This window comes from Lactuca saligna, chromosome 5 (assembly GCF_052625555.1).
Source record: "Lactuca saligna cultivar CGN05327 chromosome 5, ASM5262555v1, whole genome shotgun sequence".
Taxonomy (NCBI): domain Eukaryota; kingdom Viridiplantae; phylum Streptophyta; class Magnoliopsida; order Asterales; family Asteraceae; genus Lactuca; species Lactuca saligna.
Window position 1 is genome coordinate 264,522,720 of NC_136421.1, and position 17,583 is coordinate 264,540,302.

The following is a 17,583-nucleotide window of genomic DNA, read 5'->3' on the forward strand; positions in this document are numbered from 1 at the left end:
CAACCCAACGACCCGCTCCTGTTTCTGCATCCCAGATTTCACAACCTCGGCCTGTGCCCCACGAATAGCATCTAATATCGGAGTCATCACCGTCAATCTCAAACATACGTCCCGCAATGGAGTGCTCTCCGTCCTACGACTCAATGCATCGGCTACTACATTAGCCTTGCCTGGGTGGTATAGGATCTCACAGTCATAATCCTTAACCATGTCTAACCATCTCCTCTGACGCATGTTTAGGTTTGGTTGATCCATCAAATACTTCAAACTCTTATGGTCCGTGTATATGGTACAACGAACCCCGTACAGGTAGTGACGCCAAATTTTGAGGGCGAACACTACTGCCCCCAACTCTAAGTCATGCGTGGGATATCTCGCTTCGTGAGGCTTCAGCTGCCTCGATGCATAGGCTATCACATGGCCCCTCTGCATCAACACTGCACCCAGTCCCGAAATCGATGCGTCGCAATATACGACAAAGTCCTCCATCCCTTCCGGAAGAGCTAATACTGGGGCTTCGCACAGTCTCTGACGAAGTGTCTCGAAGGAAGTCTGCTGCTCGGGTCCCCATGAAAATGTAACACCCTTCCGGGTCAATCTGGTGAGTGGCACCGCGATCTTGGAGAAGTCCCTAATGAACCTCCGATAGTACCCTGCCAACCCAAGGAAACTCCTGATCTCCGAAGGTGACTTCGGTGCCTCCCAACTCATCACCGCTTCCACCTTGGCCGGATCGACCAATATCCCTGCCTGATTTACAACATGCCCCAGAAATTGAACCTCCCGTAACCAGAAGTCACATTTGGAGAATTTTGCATATAGCTTCTCCGACCTCAGTACCTCAAGGACCTCCCTCAAATGTCCCTCATGCTGCTCCCTAGACCGCGAATACACCAGAATGTCGTCGATGAACACAATCACAGACCGATCCAGCATCGGCCTGCATACCCTGTTCATGAGATCCATGAACACTGCTGGGGCATTGGTGAGCCCAAAAGGCATCACCATGAACTCGTAATGCCCATACCGCATCCTAAAGGCTGTCTTCTGGACGTCCTCATCCCGCACTCTTACCTGATGGTACCCTGATCTCAAATCAATCTTGGAAAACCAAGATGCCCCTTGCAACTGATCGAATAGATCATCGATCCTCGGTAACGGATAGCGGTTCTTAACTGTCACCTTGTTCAGCTCCCGGTAATCGATACACATCCGGTGTGAACCATCCTTCTTCTTGACGAACAGAATCGGTGCTCCCCACGGCGAGCTACTCGGCCGAATAAATCCCTTCCCCAACAACTCTTGAAGTTGCGAGGACAATTGTTGCATCTCTGGAGGTGCAAGACGATAAGGCACCTTCGCAATAGGCGCAGCCCCTGGAACTAGATCGATACCAAACTCCACTTGCCTCGCAGGCGGTACTCCCGGCAAATCCTCGGGAAAAACATCTGGGAACTCGCGCACCACTGGAACCTCCTTCAGTGTCTTCGGTCTCTCGGAACTCTCCCGCGTATCCATCACATACGCCACAAAACCGTTACATCCCCGCTGTAGGCATTGCCTCGCCCTAGCGGCCGAACAAAAAGCTCATCCCGAACGGGTACCCTCGCCGTATACCGTAAGAACTTCCCCACTAGGGTCTCGTATAGTCACCAGCTGACGCTCGCAGTCGATAACAGCGCTGAATCGGCTCAACCAGTCCATGCCTACAATGACACAGACATCCCCCATCGCAATAGGAATGAGGTCAATCGGAAACGCGACCCCGAAGATCTCTAGCACACATCCCCGAAGAACCTCCGTAGCACAAATCACCCTCTCAGCCGCAATAGAAACGCTCAAAGGCCGCCTTAACGGCTCACGACTAATGTCGATGTGCTGACTAAAAGCTAACGATACAAACGATCTACTCGCACCTGAATCAAATAACACTAGAGCAGGCATAGAGTTCACAAGGAAAGTACCTACACATACATTAACATAAGCATAGCATTTCGACTTTTAAGTAAATACGTGAATGATAACATACCTGCCACAACATCGGGCGCAGCGCGGACTTCTTCCGCAGTCAGCTGAAAGGCTCTCCCGCGAGCCCTCGGGGCCTCGACCTTCGCCGGTCGGGTCTCAGTAGTCCGGGTAGTAGGTGTAGCTCCCTGACGAAGTTGCGGACACTCGGCCTTCCGATGGCCTGTCTGGTTGCAGTGAAAGCAGACCATAAACCCCTTAGGGCAATCCCTGGCAATATGTCCCTCCTTGCCACACTTGTAGCAACCACCAGCTCGACACACCCCCTCGTGACTCTTGCCGCACTTCGCGCAAGTGCGACCCTTCGGACCTCCCATCCTCGAATCAGCGAACTTAGTCCGCTTGGCTGCCGGCTGAGACTGGGCCGGCCGTCGATCCACCTGCCGAGACTGAGCCTCCTCCCTCGCTTGAGTCTCCAGCTCGATCTCGCGCTTCCTGGCGTTCGCCTGAAGCTCAGTGAAAGTACGATAGGTGGAGTTTGACACAAAATCCCGGATCTCCCTCTTCAAAACACCCAAATACCGGCTCATCCGCGACTGTTCCGTAGATACCAGCTCGGGGCAGAACATTGCCCTCTCATGAAACTTCCGTGTGATCACTGCCACGGAATCAGTACCCTGCTTAAGGGTCAAGAACTCCTGAATCAATCGCTCCCTCTCCACCGAGGGAACGTACTCGTCCCTGAACATCTCCGTAAACCTCTCCCATGTCACCGCCGAAATCTCTGCCTGAGTGAAGTTCGCCGTCACGAACTTCCACCAATCCTTCGCTCCCAGACGAAGCTGGTTCAAGGCGAACCGTACCCTCAAGTGCTCCGGGCATGAGCAGGTATAGAAGCACCCCTCGATGTCGGCGATCCACCTCATAGCTGCAATCGGATCCTGCGTCCCATCAAATTCAGGGGGTTTCGTGTTGCTGAATTCCCTGAATAGTACTGAATCACCCCCTTGCGGCCTAGCAGCAGCCACAGCTGCGGTAGCGGCTGCAACTGCAGCTTCAGTAAGTGCGGCGTACCGCTCCTCAAACTCCTCCATCAGCGTGGTCTTAATAGACCCAAACATCTCCGGGATCTCGGCCCGAACCGCCGCAGCTACCTCTTCCTGAATAATCTGACGAATCTCCTCGTCACTCGCACCGCTCGAACTCGCCCCATTGCGTGTGATGACCATGATGTCTCTGAAATATAACATAAAATCATCAGAGACTCCACCAAGTACAATTGTACTCGATACGCGCCCTACTCAGTCTCCGATTTCCAGGGATTCTTACTTGGGTCTTCCACCGATCCAGTGTCTTCGGTAGTACGGGCCCAATACTACCGCCCACACCGTATCAGTATTCGTCCCGAATCTTCCTCCCCAAATCCTGAATAATGAGTACTCTACCTCTAGTATGCACTATCTACTTGCACGCTACCAAATATCTCATATGAGCAATCTCCCTAGACTAAGGCATCACAAAACAGGCAATTCTAGTCCTATCATGTATACCTAGTCTTCTAGCATGCATAACAATTCATAATTCAGTGCATAATATAACATTGTAAGGTATTCTGGGGATCTTTACCATTCGGGCGCTGGCTGCTCGTACACACTGCTCCATCCTGGTTTTACCGCCTTACCATTTATAAAATGTTGTGTCCTTATTATTTAAAAAGGTTTTTCCTCAAATCCCCGGTCTGAGTTCAGTTGCACCCAAAAGTACACCCGAATCCCTCAAACCAAGGCTCTGATACCAATTGTAACAGCTCAAATTTTCAAATAAAATTTTCATTTAAAACAAAACATCATTATTCGACAAAAGAGTTTATTCCAAGTTTATTGCAAAAGTATAAATAATAAATCTCCAAGATCTTCAACAATGGCAGTGTGTACGTGTCACGCCGGCGCCTTCCCATGGTCATCTCTAGTACCTGAAAAACATAAACACAACTAGTAAGCATAAATGCTTAGTGAGTTCCCCAGTATACGACTTACCCACATACGCCTTCCGGCCCGGACCTTTCGGTCCACATAACATTGCCTTCCGGCCCGTAACATAATCGCCTTCCGGCCCATAACATATCGCCTTCCGGCCCGTATTAAATTGCCTTCCGGCCCATAGTATTTTGCCTTCCGGCCCATAATAGAATAAAACATAACACATGTAACATAATGCACATAACACATAAGTCATACATCATACCGTTCTTTCTATCACATAAAGTCTCGCCTTCCGGCCCGTATAAGCATACATCACATATAAAGCATCTACCTCTCTAGACATAGCATAAATATAACACATACGACCTTCCGGTCACGCAGTCAAACCCTTCCGGGTGAAGTATAGTGAGGAGACTCACCTCGTAGTATGCAAGCTATAAACCCTTCGAGCTACTCGCACTCGATCCGCTAATCCGCAGGTTCCCTATAATACCACATACCTTTATTAGTGATCTTATCAAACCAGACAACTGACCCTACTAAGTTTCATACAGGTCAATGGTCAATCTTGACCGGACTCGTCGAGTGCAAAGGGCAACTCGGCGAGTATAGACACCCCGACTCCACTCGCCGAGTCTAAAGAACGACTCGGCGAGTTCTAGTAGATCTTCAAGCTACTCGCCGAGTCTGAAGAGCAACTCGGTGAGTCCTAGTGAATCTTCAAGCTACTCGCCGAGTCTGAAGAACAACTCGGCGAGTCCTAGCCATGCAGTCAACCCGCTGCCTCCTGTATTTCGCATGATTTCGAAGTATATAGGTATGGGGCTTCCTGGACTTTCACATATACTATTACAGGGGTTTTTAAACACTTGTAACAACACTATAATCTAACAATTCCTTAAATGGGTTTCCTAAACCCTAAATTCACATACAACGTAAAAGCTACAGATTATGATCCGAAGACTACCTGGAAACGTGTTCCCTGTGTCCCCAACCTCCAGTACTCGACTCCTTGGACTTCCTTTGATCACTACCTTGCCTCTCCTTGTCTAACAATCTCTTCAAGCTTCCTCTAGCCCTCACTCTTGCTCCAGATGCCCACAAACTCCCAAAGTATCTTCAATCGGCCAAAAGACGCGACATGACGGCCATAAGATCATTATATACGATTCAGAATTGAAACGGCTAGGGTTCAGCTGAATCAGCGTCGACTCGCCGAGTCCCTATCTGGACTCGTCGAGTCCAGTCGTGTATCTGCGACCAGGACCATGGCCCTACTCGGCGAGTCATGCACCAACTCGCCGAGTCCCCCCCCCCCTAAATGTGCCCTGAAAATAATTTAAAGAAATACCTGAAATTCCGGGCTGTTACAATCTCCCTGACCCGATCCTCTGTCAATGTTGGTCCATCCTAACTGCTGACCTCGGGTGCTGCCGGGGCACCCTGATCGTCATGTCCTGATCCTGATCCGGATCCCATCATGAAACACCTCGTAACCACCATAATGAAAATATAACAGAAAGATATCATACATTCGGTACAAAAAATGGGGAATCTAACTCCAACCACACCCTAGGGGTTGTGACTTCCTTGCTATGCGTATGGATCCGATGCTTTCAGTAGTATAGGCCCATACTACCTTGCACACCTACCCATATTTGTCTCAAGTATCATCACAAAACCTTAACAAAATACATAAACATAGAGAGTGATCAATCCTAACTCCTAGAGGAATGCTAAATATATCCTAACTGGCCTCCCGGCCTCGCACAACCCACCTGTGAAACTTCCACCAACCCTGCAACACTAGTGTATGCTAGCCATACATAATACTGGACCCTATAGACTTTCGAATATCCAATCCTACCCTAGGCCCTAATAAATAAGAATAAAACATAAGGCTAAATCAAACATTATCGGGCTATAAGATCTTAATTATGTACAGTCGTGTTACATACACAAGCAACTATACTAATGATGTCAATCTCATGTAAGGAAACCTCAAGCTAGCAGGCATCATGTAATAAAGCAATTCTATCATGCAATTCCTGAAGATCCCTAGCCTAATACTAGTATGTTGCTCTAACATATCACATAATCAAATAATTGTATGGTATTTTGGGGTCTACTTACTGGCTTCGGCTGATCGTACACCCTACATCCTCCTTTACTTATTTTGAAAACCATTTGAAACCATTTTGAAAATCATTCCTGGATTTGAGACTGGATTCACCCGAATTTTCCTCCAATTCACTCAAACCAAGGCTTTGATACCAACTTGTAACTGAAGGGTTTTGAGCATTCTAACACTCCTAAGGTCTACATGCAACCCTAGAAATCTTGGATCTATGTTTTACTAAGATACATGCAAATTTGATTTTCCAAGGTTCTTAACCTAACTAGCATAGCATGGGGAACTTTGAAACATAATTGCTAGTAGAAGAACATACCTTTTGTTGGTTGGATTCCTTGAGAACCTTGTGAGCCTAGCACCTATAGTGTGATGCCTCAAATGTCTCACACAACACCACAACACTTGGAATAACCTTGAGAGAAGTTGAATAACACCTCAAAATTGGTTAACCCTCTTGTTCTATTCTAAGTAGTGCTGATTTTTCTAGTCATGGGATCAATTTATAGTTGTGTCACAAGTAGGGTTACAACATGCAAACCCTAATTGATATGGCTTTCCATATTCCATGATCCATGGGTTTATAACCTCCATGGACTATCCATGGAGCACCTTATGGGTTTTAGCCAAATTCAATGAACCATGGATCATTAGCCCACTATAAAATAATGGATGATTTACACAATCAACCCCATATATTTAATTAGTCTCCTTTTGATCACTTAATTAATTCAAAATTAATTCTTGATCAATACTAATTAAATAATATTATTAATATATTAAAACTTATAATATATTAATAAACCTTAAGTGTCCTTTCTCTCATTTAGTCTATCCAAGTGTTGCAATGTCATGCAACCCAAATGGACCTTGCCAACCAGGTCAAGTAAATTCCAGAAATAGTTATGAACATAGACACCTAATCCAACAGTCTCCCATTTGGATAGGTCTAATAACTATAACTGCAAGAATGACTTCAGGAACCGATCAGCAATCATAGCTCTTTCAAGGTCTCGCGGAACTGAGATGATGATGATACGCTATTTAAGATAAGTGATCATATAATCCTCTGTTCTAGATATCAGTCTGACAAATACATGGAACGGTGTCTTACTTATTGTCCAGCAGTTTGTTTCTCGATTTCCGATTTGATTGACATAGAACTTAATTGAACACATCAATTTGGTTCTGACCGGGCCCGATACATAGGTCAAAACAAAATCATCGAGGGGTACAGATATCGCTTCCAATACAAGAAGAAATAGATAAACTTTGACTCATATGTTTGTTCTACTACTCGTTGAATTATACACAAAGGCACATTTTATAACATCAAGTTACCAATTCATTTTCGTACAATCAATGCATAACCAACTAATAGTCAACAACTCATATCTCTAGGTTTGAAGACTTATATGATATTACCGTCTCACGATCACTTGAGATAAATTCCATGAAGTGATACAAGTGAGCGTCGGTTGAATCCAATACTTAGAACTTATAAGCACTCATGAGCGCTGTAGCAACTCATGCTATATCCAACAACATAGACACTTACAAGCCAACTCATGACAGTCTTGATTCATATCTACTTCCAACATATGACCGACTGTGGAGAATTTGAATACTATGATATACCATAACATAATTATTCAGGAAGTCAAAACATGAAAAATTGAAATGATAGTAAAGGATTGACAAAATATAGCAACACTTATACTTATAAATAAACAGCAACTTTTATTTATCATCAAATGTCCATTACACTTTACAAATATCAAAAGCTATCTAATATCTAAAACTAATACAATCCATTAGCCCTGTTTACTTCGCATGCCAAAGGATGTACATCGTATCTAACATTCGTGATTGATTGTAAGAAGGATAAAAAAATAGGTGCATAGTATTCCGGTGGTGTGTGATTATCCAGAAGTATTTCTTGAAGATCTTCCTGGATTACCGCCTGATCGACAAGTAGAATTCAGTATTGACTTGTTACCCAGGATGACGCCGATAGCAAAATCACCTTATCGACTAGCACCGACGGAGATGAAGGAGCTAATGATGCAACTTCATGAGTTATTGGACAAAGGTTTCATTAGACCTAGTTCATCGCCCTGGGGAGCTCCGGTGGTATTCGTAAAGAAGAAAGATGGAAGTATGAGAATGTGCATCGATTACAGAGAGTTGAACAAGGCAACAATAAAGAATAAGTATTTGTTCTCGAGGATTGATGACATGTTCGATCAACTACAAGGTTTGAGTTATTTCTCGAAGATCGATCTTAGGTCAGGATATCTTCAGCTGAAAGTAAGAGAGCAGGATATAGAGAAGACTGCATTCAGAACACGATATGGGCACTACGAGTTTTTGGTTATGTCGTTTGGACTAACCAATGCTCCAGCAGCATTCATGGATTTAATGAATAAGGTTTGTAATCGGTTCCTAGATAAATATGTGATAGTGTTCATAGATGACATTCTGATTTACTCGAAAAGCCAAGAGGACCATGGCAGACACTTGCGAGAAGTGTTGGAAGTGTTGAAGAAGGAGAAGTTGTATGGAAAGTTCTCCAAATGTGATTTTTGGATTCGAGAAGTCCAATTTTTGGGTTACTTGGTCACCCAAGAAGGGAAAATGGTTGATCCAGCAAAGATTGAAGTTGTGATGAAGTGGGAACAACCGAAAAGTCCCACAGAGATCCGAAGCTTTCTGGGCTTGGTCAGATATTACCGAAGGCTTATCCAAGGCTTTTCTTCGATCGCTACTCCATTAACAGCTTTGGCCCACAAAGGAGCTACCTATGCTTGGAATGATAAGCATAAAGAAGAATTAGAGAAGCTAAAGAAGAAGCTATGTGAGGCACCGATTTTATCTCTACCTGATGGAGTTGAAGACTTTGATGTTTATAGCGATGCGTCTGGTGTTGGGTTGGGTTGTGTTTTGACCCAAAGAGAAAAGGTGATAGCATATGCGTCTCGATAGTTGAAGGAGCATGAAAAGAACTACCTTACTCATGATTTGGAGTTGGTAGTGGTAGTTTTCACTCTAAAGATATGGAGGCATTACCTCTATGACACGAAGTTCAAGTTGTTCACTGATCATAAGAGTCTTCAATATCTCTTTAGTCAGAAAGAATTGAACATGAGGCAGCGAAGCTGGCTAGAATTACTTAAGGAGTACGACTGTGAGATACTTTACCACCCCGGTAAGGCTAATGTTGTTGCCGATGCTCTCATTCGGAAAGTCAATATTGAAAGAAAAAGGCCAAGAGCGTTGAGAATAGAAGTTGTCTCGACAATTGTGGTGAGTATAAAGAAAATCTCAAGAGGAAGCTTCCGTGAAGAATGATCGAAAAGAAGAATGTTTGGGAAAAACGTTGGTGTTCGGTATAAACAGTCATGGACTGAAGGTGTTCCAAGATCGGATTTGGATACCTAAGACAGGAGGAGTCAGAGATCTTTTGATGGAAGAAGCTCATAAGACCATGTACTCGATTCATTCCGGTAGCACTAAAATATATAGAGACCTGAAACCCTACTACTGGTGGCCGATGATGAAGCTTGATGTTGCAAAGTATGTGGCCGAGTGTGTGACTTGTGCGAAAGTTAAGACACAACATCAGAAACCATACGGGAGTTTAGAACCATTGCATGTGCCTATGGGTAAGTGGGAAGACATTTCTATAGATTTTGTCACTAAACTGCCGAGAACGAAAAGTGGTCACGACATGATTTGGGTGGTCGTTGATCGATTCACTGAGTGTGCATTTCATAGCAGCCAATGAGAAGTGGTCTATGGAAAAGCTTGTGAATTCTTACATGAAGGAAATTGTGAGGCTTCATGGTGTTCTGTTAATGATTGTATCAGATTGTGACAGTCGTTTCACCTCAAGGTTTTGGAAAAGTATACAAGAGGAGTTGGGTACCAAGTTGTGTTTAAGTATAGCTTACCATCCTCAGACTGATGGTCAGAGCGAACAAATGATACAAATGCTTGAAGATATGTTGAGAGCATGTACATTGGAATTCCAAGGCAATTGGGATGAACATTTGCCTTTGGTAGAATTTTCCTATAATAATAGTTTCCACCTGAGCATAAAGATGGCACCTTATCAAGCTATGTACGGACAAAAATGTCGTACGCCGTCTTGTTGTCTTGAGGCTAGGGAAAAGCAATTTATGGGGCCTGAGATAGTCCATCAGACTACTGAAAAGTTGAAAAATACTTAGGGAGAGAATGTTATCAGCTCAAGATCGTCAAAAGAGCTATGTTGACCAAAAGCGAAGACCGATGACTTTTGAAGTTGGAGATTCAGTTTGGCTTAAAGTCTCGCTGTGGAAGGGACTTATAAGATTTGGTAAAAGGGGAAAGTTGAGTCCAAGGTTTATTGAACTGTTTAAAGTTCTTTAGAGGATTGGGAACCAAGCGAACAAGCTAGAACTACCAGAAGAACTGAATAGTATTCATAACACTTTTCATGTGTGTTATTTGAGGAAGTTCACGGGAGAAGTTCCTGATATAATTCCAATTAATGAATTAAGAATCGATGAAAACAAGAGGTTAATTGAAGAACCAGAGGCAATTGTTGACCGAAAGACTAAGAAGTTGCGACGCAAGATGGTCGAGTTAGTGCTTTTCCGATGGAAACATACGAATGGGCCAAATCTCACCTGGGAGACGGAGAGCGACATGAGGAGTCACTATCCGTATTTGTTTGTTGATGTATGATTTTGGGGATGGAATCATTCTAAGGTGGAGAGAATTATAACGCCCGTGTTTCTGGGCTTGTCATTAATAGCAATGTAATAGTGTAGGTTAACCTTTGTAACCCGTCTTGAAATAATAAAGATGTATCATTTGAGTATTATGTGTTTTGTGCTTAGTTGTGTGAGTTAAATGAATTAAGGATAAAAATAAGACTCAAAATGAATTGTTAGATAATCCTGATATCTATGAAGGATGTGGTAGTGGTCGTGATGAGGTTTCCGAATATATAAAGAATGTTGGAATCCGAGTTATAACGAAGAAGTTATGACATGTCGAAGTTTCGTGACAGAACCGGCACGACACTGAATGACGTAAAATGTGAATTTAAGATAGAGCGATATCTAGCCTTATTAATCTAAAAAAAAAGTCATAGAATATGTTAAACCGAGATCGTACTTAAAAAGAACGCCCAAATCTGACTTCGTATGAGGAAGTTATGATTTTTCGAAGTTTCAGCTTAGCAGTACACAGCCCGAAGTTTGAATATGAGATCGAGCGATATTTAGCCAAAACTTTCTAAATGAGAATTGAATATCTTATCAATAATAGTGCAACGACGGAAAGACACACGAAAACGGACGTCAGACGAAGGAGTTATTATTTTCTAACGGAGTTTTCCTGTTCGAGCCTACTAAAAATAATATAATAAATATATAATAAAAATAAAGTAAAAAATAGCCAACGGAGGCTAAACAAAGGTTGTAGATCTTCTTTTTACCTACGCATGCATATAAAGAACGTCGAAACGGAGCTCGTATGCAAAATATATGAATTTATGAAGTTCGGGGCACGAAACACGGTGCTATGTCAGAGTTCACGACGTGAACACTGTGTTCACGACGTGAATTCAGAGATTTGACCCTTCTAGAGCTGGCAGACCCAAGTGGACGAGTGATGCATGCAGTGATAATCAAGCCTCACGACATGAGCATTAGAAACTCATGACGTGAACCTATAAAATTCACCCTATAAATAGAAATCAATGGTCAGCCGATTTAGGTTGCCACTCCCTTACTCTCCCACTCTCGATACCCTCTCTAAGCCCTATTCTAACCCCCCGAAGTGCCGGTATCATCCCGAGACCCAAAGTGAGTCCTGAAGCTCGAAGATCCCAAGAAGAAAAGAGTTTCCGAGCCGAAGCTCTGCCTGCGTGAAGCCCGGTGTGTGAAGATCTTCCAGATCTACCGAAGAATACTACTTCTGCAAGTCGTAGTGTTGTCCGATCATCTTCTTATCAAGTGAGTGTATATTCCTTTTCTTCTAACACATAGATATAAAGTATCTCCGAGTGAACACGTGCTATGTGTATATAGATATATGTTACCTGTTACTTGGAATGAATCTGTATATTTGGAACGAGTATTAAATGAATATTTTATTAGTTTTTAAGTTGCATATGTATGCATATGTATATTTTTATTTACAAAATGTTGGGTAGAACTTGGGTAGATAGTTGATGTGTGATAAACTAATGAGAGGCCTCGATGTTGTTTTTGATTCAGTCATCTAGCGGAGTTTAGATGACGACCACAAACTTTTCTAGACAGTCCTGTGGAACGCTAGCAGGTTCGCCACGTATAGGTGTTAATGAACTTGGGTGTTCATTCGCTTTACTCCATCCCCCTCATGGTTGCCTTATTTGACATATATTTCTGGGCAACCCCCGGATGCATGTGTTGTCGCCCCGATGAAATATTCTTAGACTAGGTCCCTTGTGTTAGTTGACTTAGGGACGTAAAGTGAGAATAACGGGAATGGGTAATTGGGTTATTGTTGGTTGATGAAATTAAATATAATTATTTATTGTGGGTTGAAAACCCTATATGCTCTCCAGGCTCCCAAGCTTGAACCACTCAGTTTCTATGAATTATAGGTAGTGGTGCCAGAGCATAAGTTGGATGACTTGTCAAGATATTTTGGATTATAAACATGTTGTTGTAAATAACTGTTGTAAGGTCTGTATTGAAATGTTTTTGCTTTTGGTCTGTTTATCGGAACATGACATCCCAAGTATTGTAATATAACGAAAAATAAATTTCTTTACGAAATGCATTGGTAAATCTTATTTTTATCATATTTCATTTTGGGAACAAATTTTGCAACTATTTTAATCAAAAGATTACTCTGAAATTTAAAAAATAAAAATAAAAAAAATAAACCGGTCTTTTCTGGCCATGATTTTGGGGATGTCACACTTGCCATGGCTTCCGTGTAGCAGTTAGGTTCATCCAGGCTTACCAGTGTGTTATCACTGATAAGTATATCACCTTCCACAGTAATATCGAAACCATAGTAATGCTCAGCTGCATTCCTAACTCTCGTGGAACGCCTTAATGGTACAAACTCATCAGTCGGATCAACAGGAGTTTCCTCCTCAGGTTGATTGCTAGGGTTTGAGCTTCCTTCACCACTTGACTTTTGAATTTCTCCAAGGTCAATTTGCCTCCCACTTTTTCCTCGGCTTATGAACTCTCTCTCGCGAAAGACTCCCCTCCTTGCTACAAAGACTACATTATCACTGGGTCTGTAGAAGAGGTAACCAAAGGATTTCTGTGGATAGCCGATGAAAATGCACCTTTTAGTTCGAGGTTTTAGCTTATCGTGAGTCTCGCGCCTCACGAATGCCTCGCAACCCCAAATCTTGATGTGGTCCAGATTGGGAACTTTCCCGGTCTACATCTCGTGAGATGTTTTGGCAACCTTCTTGGTAGGGATTAGATTAAGGATATGGGCGACCGTCTCTAAGGTATAACCCCAAAATGAGATTGGTAGTGAATCTCGACTCATCATAGAACGAACCATGTCCAACAAGGTTTGATTACACCTCTCATCCACACCATTAAGTTGTGGTGTTCTGGGAGGTGTCAATTGTGAGACAATCCCACATTCCTTAAGATAGTCAAGGAACTCTATACTAAGATACTCACTACCTCGATCGGATTGAAGCATCTTTATGTTCCTACCCATTTGACTCTCCACTTCCTATTTAATCTCCTTGAACATTTCAAAGATTTCTTACTTATGCTTGATTAAGTAGACATATCCATATCTACTAAAATCATTAGTAACAGTCACATAGATGCGGTTAGCATCCCTTGTGGCAGTTCTGAAGGGTTGATACACATAAGTGTGTATGAGGTCCAACAAACCCTCACCCTTAGCACAAGTACCAGTGAATGGTGATTTTTTCATTTTCCCAATCAAACAAGATTCACAACTATCATCCGACTTTAGGGAAAATGACTCCAAAACTCCATCCTATTGGAGTTGGCCTATGCGTTTCTTAATTACATGTCCAAGACGATAATGTCATAGTGATGCTTTATCCAAGCTATTGGAAGAATCAATACACAACACATTATTTCCTAAGTTATCTACAACCGACACAGCTTCATATACACCATCACAAGGTAATGCTTTAAAATAAAGAACATTATTAAAGAAAGCAATAATACCACCACATTCATTATCAAATGAAAAGGTAAACCCTTGTTTGTACAAACCATGAAAAGAAATAATACTTCTCTCCATTTCAAACGAGTAACAACATTTATTCAAATCTAACACTAACCCACTACTTAGCAACAAAGAATAAACTCCAATCATGGTGACAGGTGAAACTTTCCTATTCCCCATGATCAAGTTTATCTTCCCATGATCCACATTCTCACTTCTTCTTAGTCCATGCAAATTAGAACATGTGTGAATACCACAACCTATATCAAGGACCCAAGAATTAGAATGGGGTGAGTTATTAGACAATATAGTGTAAATACCTACATGGTTGGGTTTCACTTTACCATCCTTAACATCTTTCAGGTACTTTGGGTAGTTTCGCTTCCAGTGCGACTTTTCATGGAAATAGAAGCATTCAGCCTCTTTAGGGTTGGCAAAAGGAGTGACAGAACCTTTCTTGGTTCCACTTGAAGAGGAGCCATCAAGGGACTTTCCCTTGGTACCCTTCGAAGGGCTCTTCCTCTTCTTTCCTTTGCCTTGCCTGATTGCCAAGACAAAGGTCACGGTAGGAGTAGGAGTGGTAGAACCGATTTACCCTTAAGACCACTTTCGGCGGTCTTCAAGAGTCCTTGAAGTTTGTTGAGTGTAACTTCCTCCTTTTTCATGTGATATGTCATTTGGAATTGATCAAAACAAGAAGGTAAGGAGTGCAAACTGATGTCAATTTCCAACTAGTCGGGGAAGTTCACATTTAGCTTTAGTAAATGGTCCACATACCTTTTCATTTTATGTAAGTAGCTCGAGATGGGTTCACCATCCTTCATCCGGGTTGTTATCATGGAGGATATGATGTCATACCTATCTTGGAGAGCATTTTGATGGTAGCGGTCCATCAAGTCTTGGTACATCTCAAAAGGGTAATAGTCCTCATAGGACTTTTGGAGCTCAGCTGTCATTGTGGCCAACATGATACATGCCACTTTAGTGGCATCTCTCTCATGAGTCCGGAATTCAACGATCTCCTCAGGAGTAGCAGACGACTCATCAAGTTCTTTTAGCTCCTTGTCGAGAACATATATGTTGTCCTCGTAACGAGTGACCATCCTGATGTTCCGGATCCAATCCATAAAGTTGTAACCATCAAAGATGACTCTCCCACAAAGGTTCATGAGAGAGAAGGAGTTGGTATGGTTTGAGCCAGAAGCAATATTGTTGGAATACATTTGAAAAAGAAAGACAAGTTTATATTTGATATAAAGATAATACTTATTAAGACACCCAAATGTAATATTAGGGCTAGGACCCAACACCATATTTTATAACATACAAAGAGGGATGTCGTAATCTAAGCTATAAAACATTTGAAGGTAGGCGGATGACGATTCACCAATTTGCACCATGAAAAATGAAATAAATTATTAGGTTTTAATTGGTTTTGAAACTCCTAAATTCTTTTGAGATTCATTGAACTTTTCATTGGCATGTTTCGATCTCGAGTGTGCCCTTCAAGTTTTGTAACTGTGATGCTGAGGATCACAAAACAACGTGTGAATTAACCATACAAATTACTTGGTACTCTTAATGTTTATCACTCAACCAAAGTGCCATTTAACCACATGTGCTCCACCGATCTATGATAAACCTTAAGCCACCCTTTGGCTACCTTGTTAAGTCAGGTTAGTGTGCCGGTTAACTACACATGCTCCACTAACGACTTAAGCAAAGTGCAAAATGTAATTCCATGGGTTATCACCTTATTCACATTTTCCTAAAGTAACTAAGATCGGGAATTTATCAAAACATTTAGTTACTTTACAATCATCATACTTTTAATGAGGATTAAAGTCATTGTCCTACCTGTTCAGCTAACGAACCTTCACTAGTCAAGGAATTGGTGGGTGAGAGTGGACACCCATTAAGTAGCCATTTTATAGGCAACAACCTTATACCGCCCTTATAGACCGGTTTCGAGAATGAGACCTGCTAACGGTAAAACGACCTGTTCTTATACACACACACACAATGTAACATCCTAAAATTCAAGACCGAAAATTTCATTTTTGAATTAATAATTTTTAAAACATTTTACCATAACATTGTCAATAAAGCAACACATTACAAAATCATAATATTGCGTCCCAAACCATGACATCAAAAGTAATGAAAATCAGAGTACAATCCCAGAAAGTCTGATCCGGAATCATGTGTGTGTGTGTGATGCGATGCTACGCCGCCAGCTCCTTCCCCTTAGATGGAGAGGTACCTGAAAACAAAACCGAAACCATAAGCACAAATCTTAGTGAGTTCCCTCATCATACCACATACCATACAATATCATCGGTATCTTTCAACCGGTAATCGTCATCGGTATCTTTCAACTGGTAATCATCGTCGGTATCTTTCAACCAGTAATCATCATCAATATCTTTCAACTGGTATTCATCGTCGGTATCTTTCAACCGGTAATCATCATCGGTATCTTTCAACCGGTAATCATCATCGGTATCTTTCAACCGGTAACTGGGGACTATTCCACCCCTACCACTAGCATACAACAACAAGATATAAACATACAGTCAGGCATATCCGGGTACTGACCTACCCTTCGGTCCTAAGGACCGCTGTAACGGAAACTAATCCCTACTATACACATAACATATCATACAAATAAATCTCATGACCAAGGCACATAACCAGACCAAGATAATTATCAAAAAGACAATTTATCTTCTAAATACCCCTCCGTGGTTGGCCGACATTGTGGCCTTAGACTCACCCCTACTGGAAGGTAACTCACCTCATACGAGTAGCTGCTGATAATCTGCGTGGGAAACCTCTGTCTGCTGCTGCTCCAGAAATCCTCCAGTTATAATCCCCACAAAACACTCAGTCAGAATCTTATATCTACTCTTAGGGTAAAATGACTATTTTACCCCCAACCAAGTCCAAGTCAAAGTCAACTTCCAGTTGACCCGACTTGCCAAGTTGGGTCGTCAACTCGTCGAGTCCCTACCCTTTACTCATCCTTATCCAAGACTCGACTCGTCGAGTTTGGCAACGAATCGATGAGTTCCCCTTCTTTACGTACATCAATGAACCTTCATCCGACTCGTCGAGTTCACCTTCATCTGATGAACAAGTCCTGACCTTGACTCACCGATTTGTATGAACAACTCATCGAGTCCATCTTCAATCATAAGGAGATTGCCTTCGACTTGCCGAGTCTGTTCTAGCACTCGTCGATTCCCATGAACTCCAGATCTAAAACTAAGTCCAATG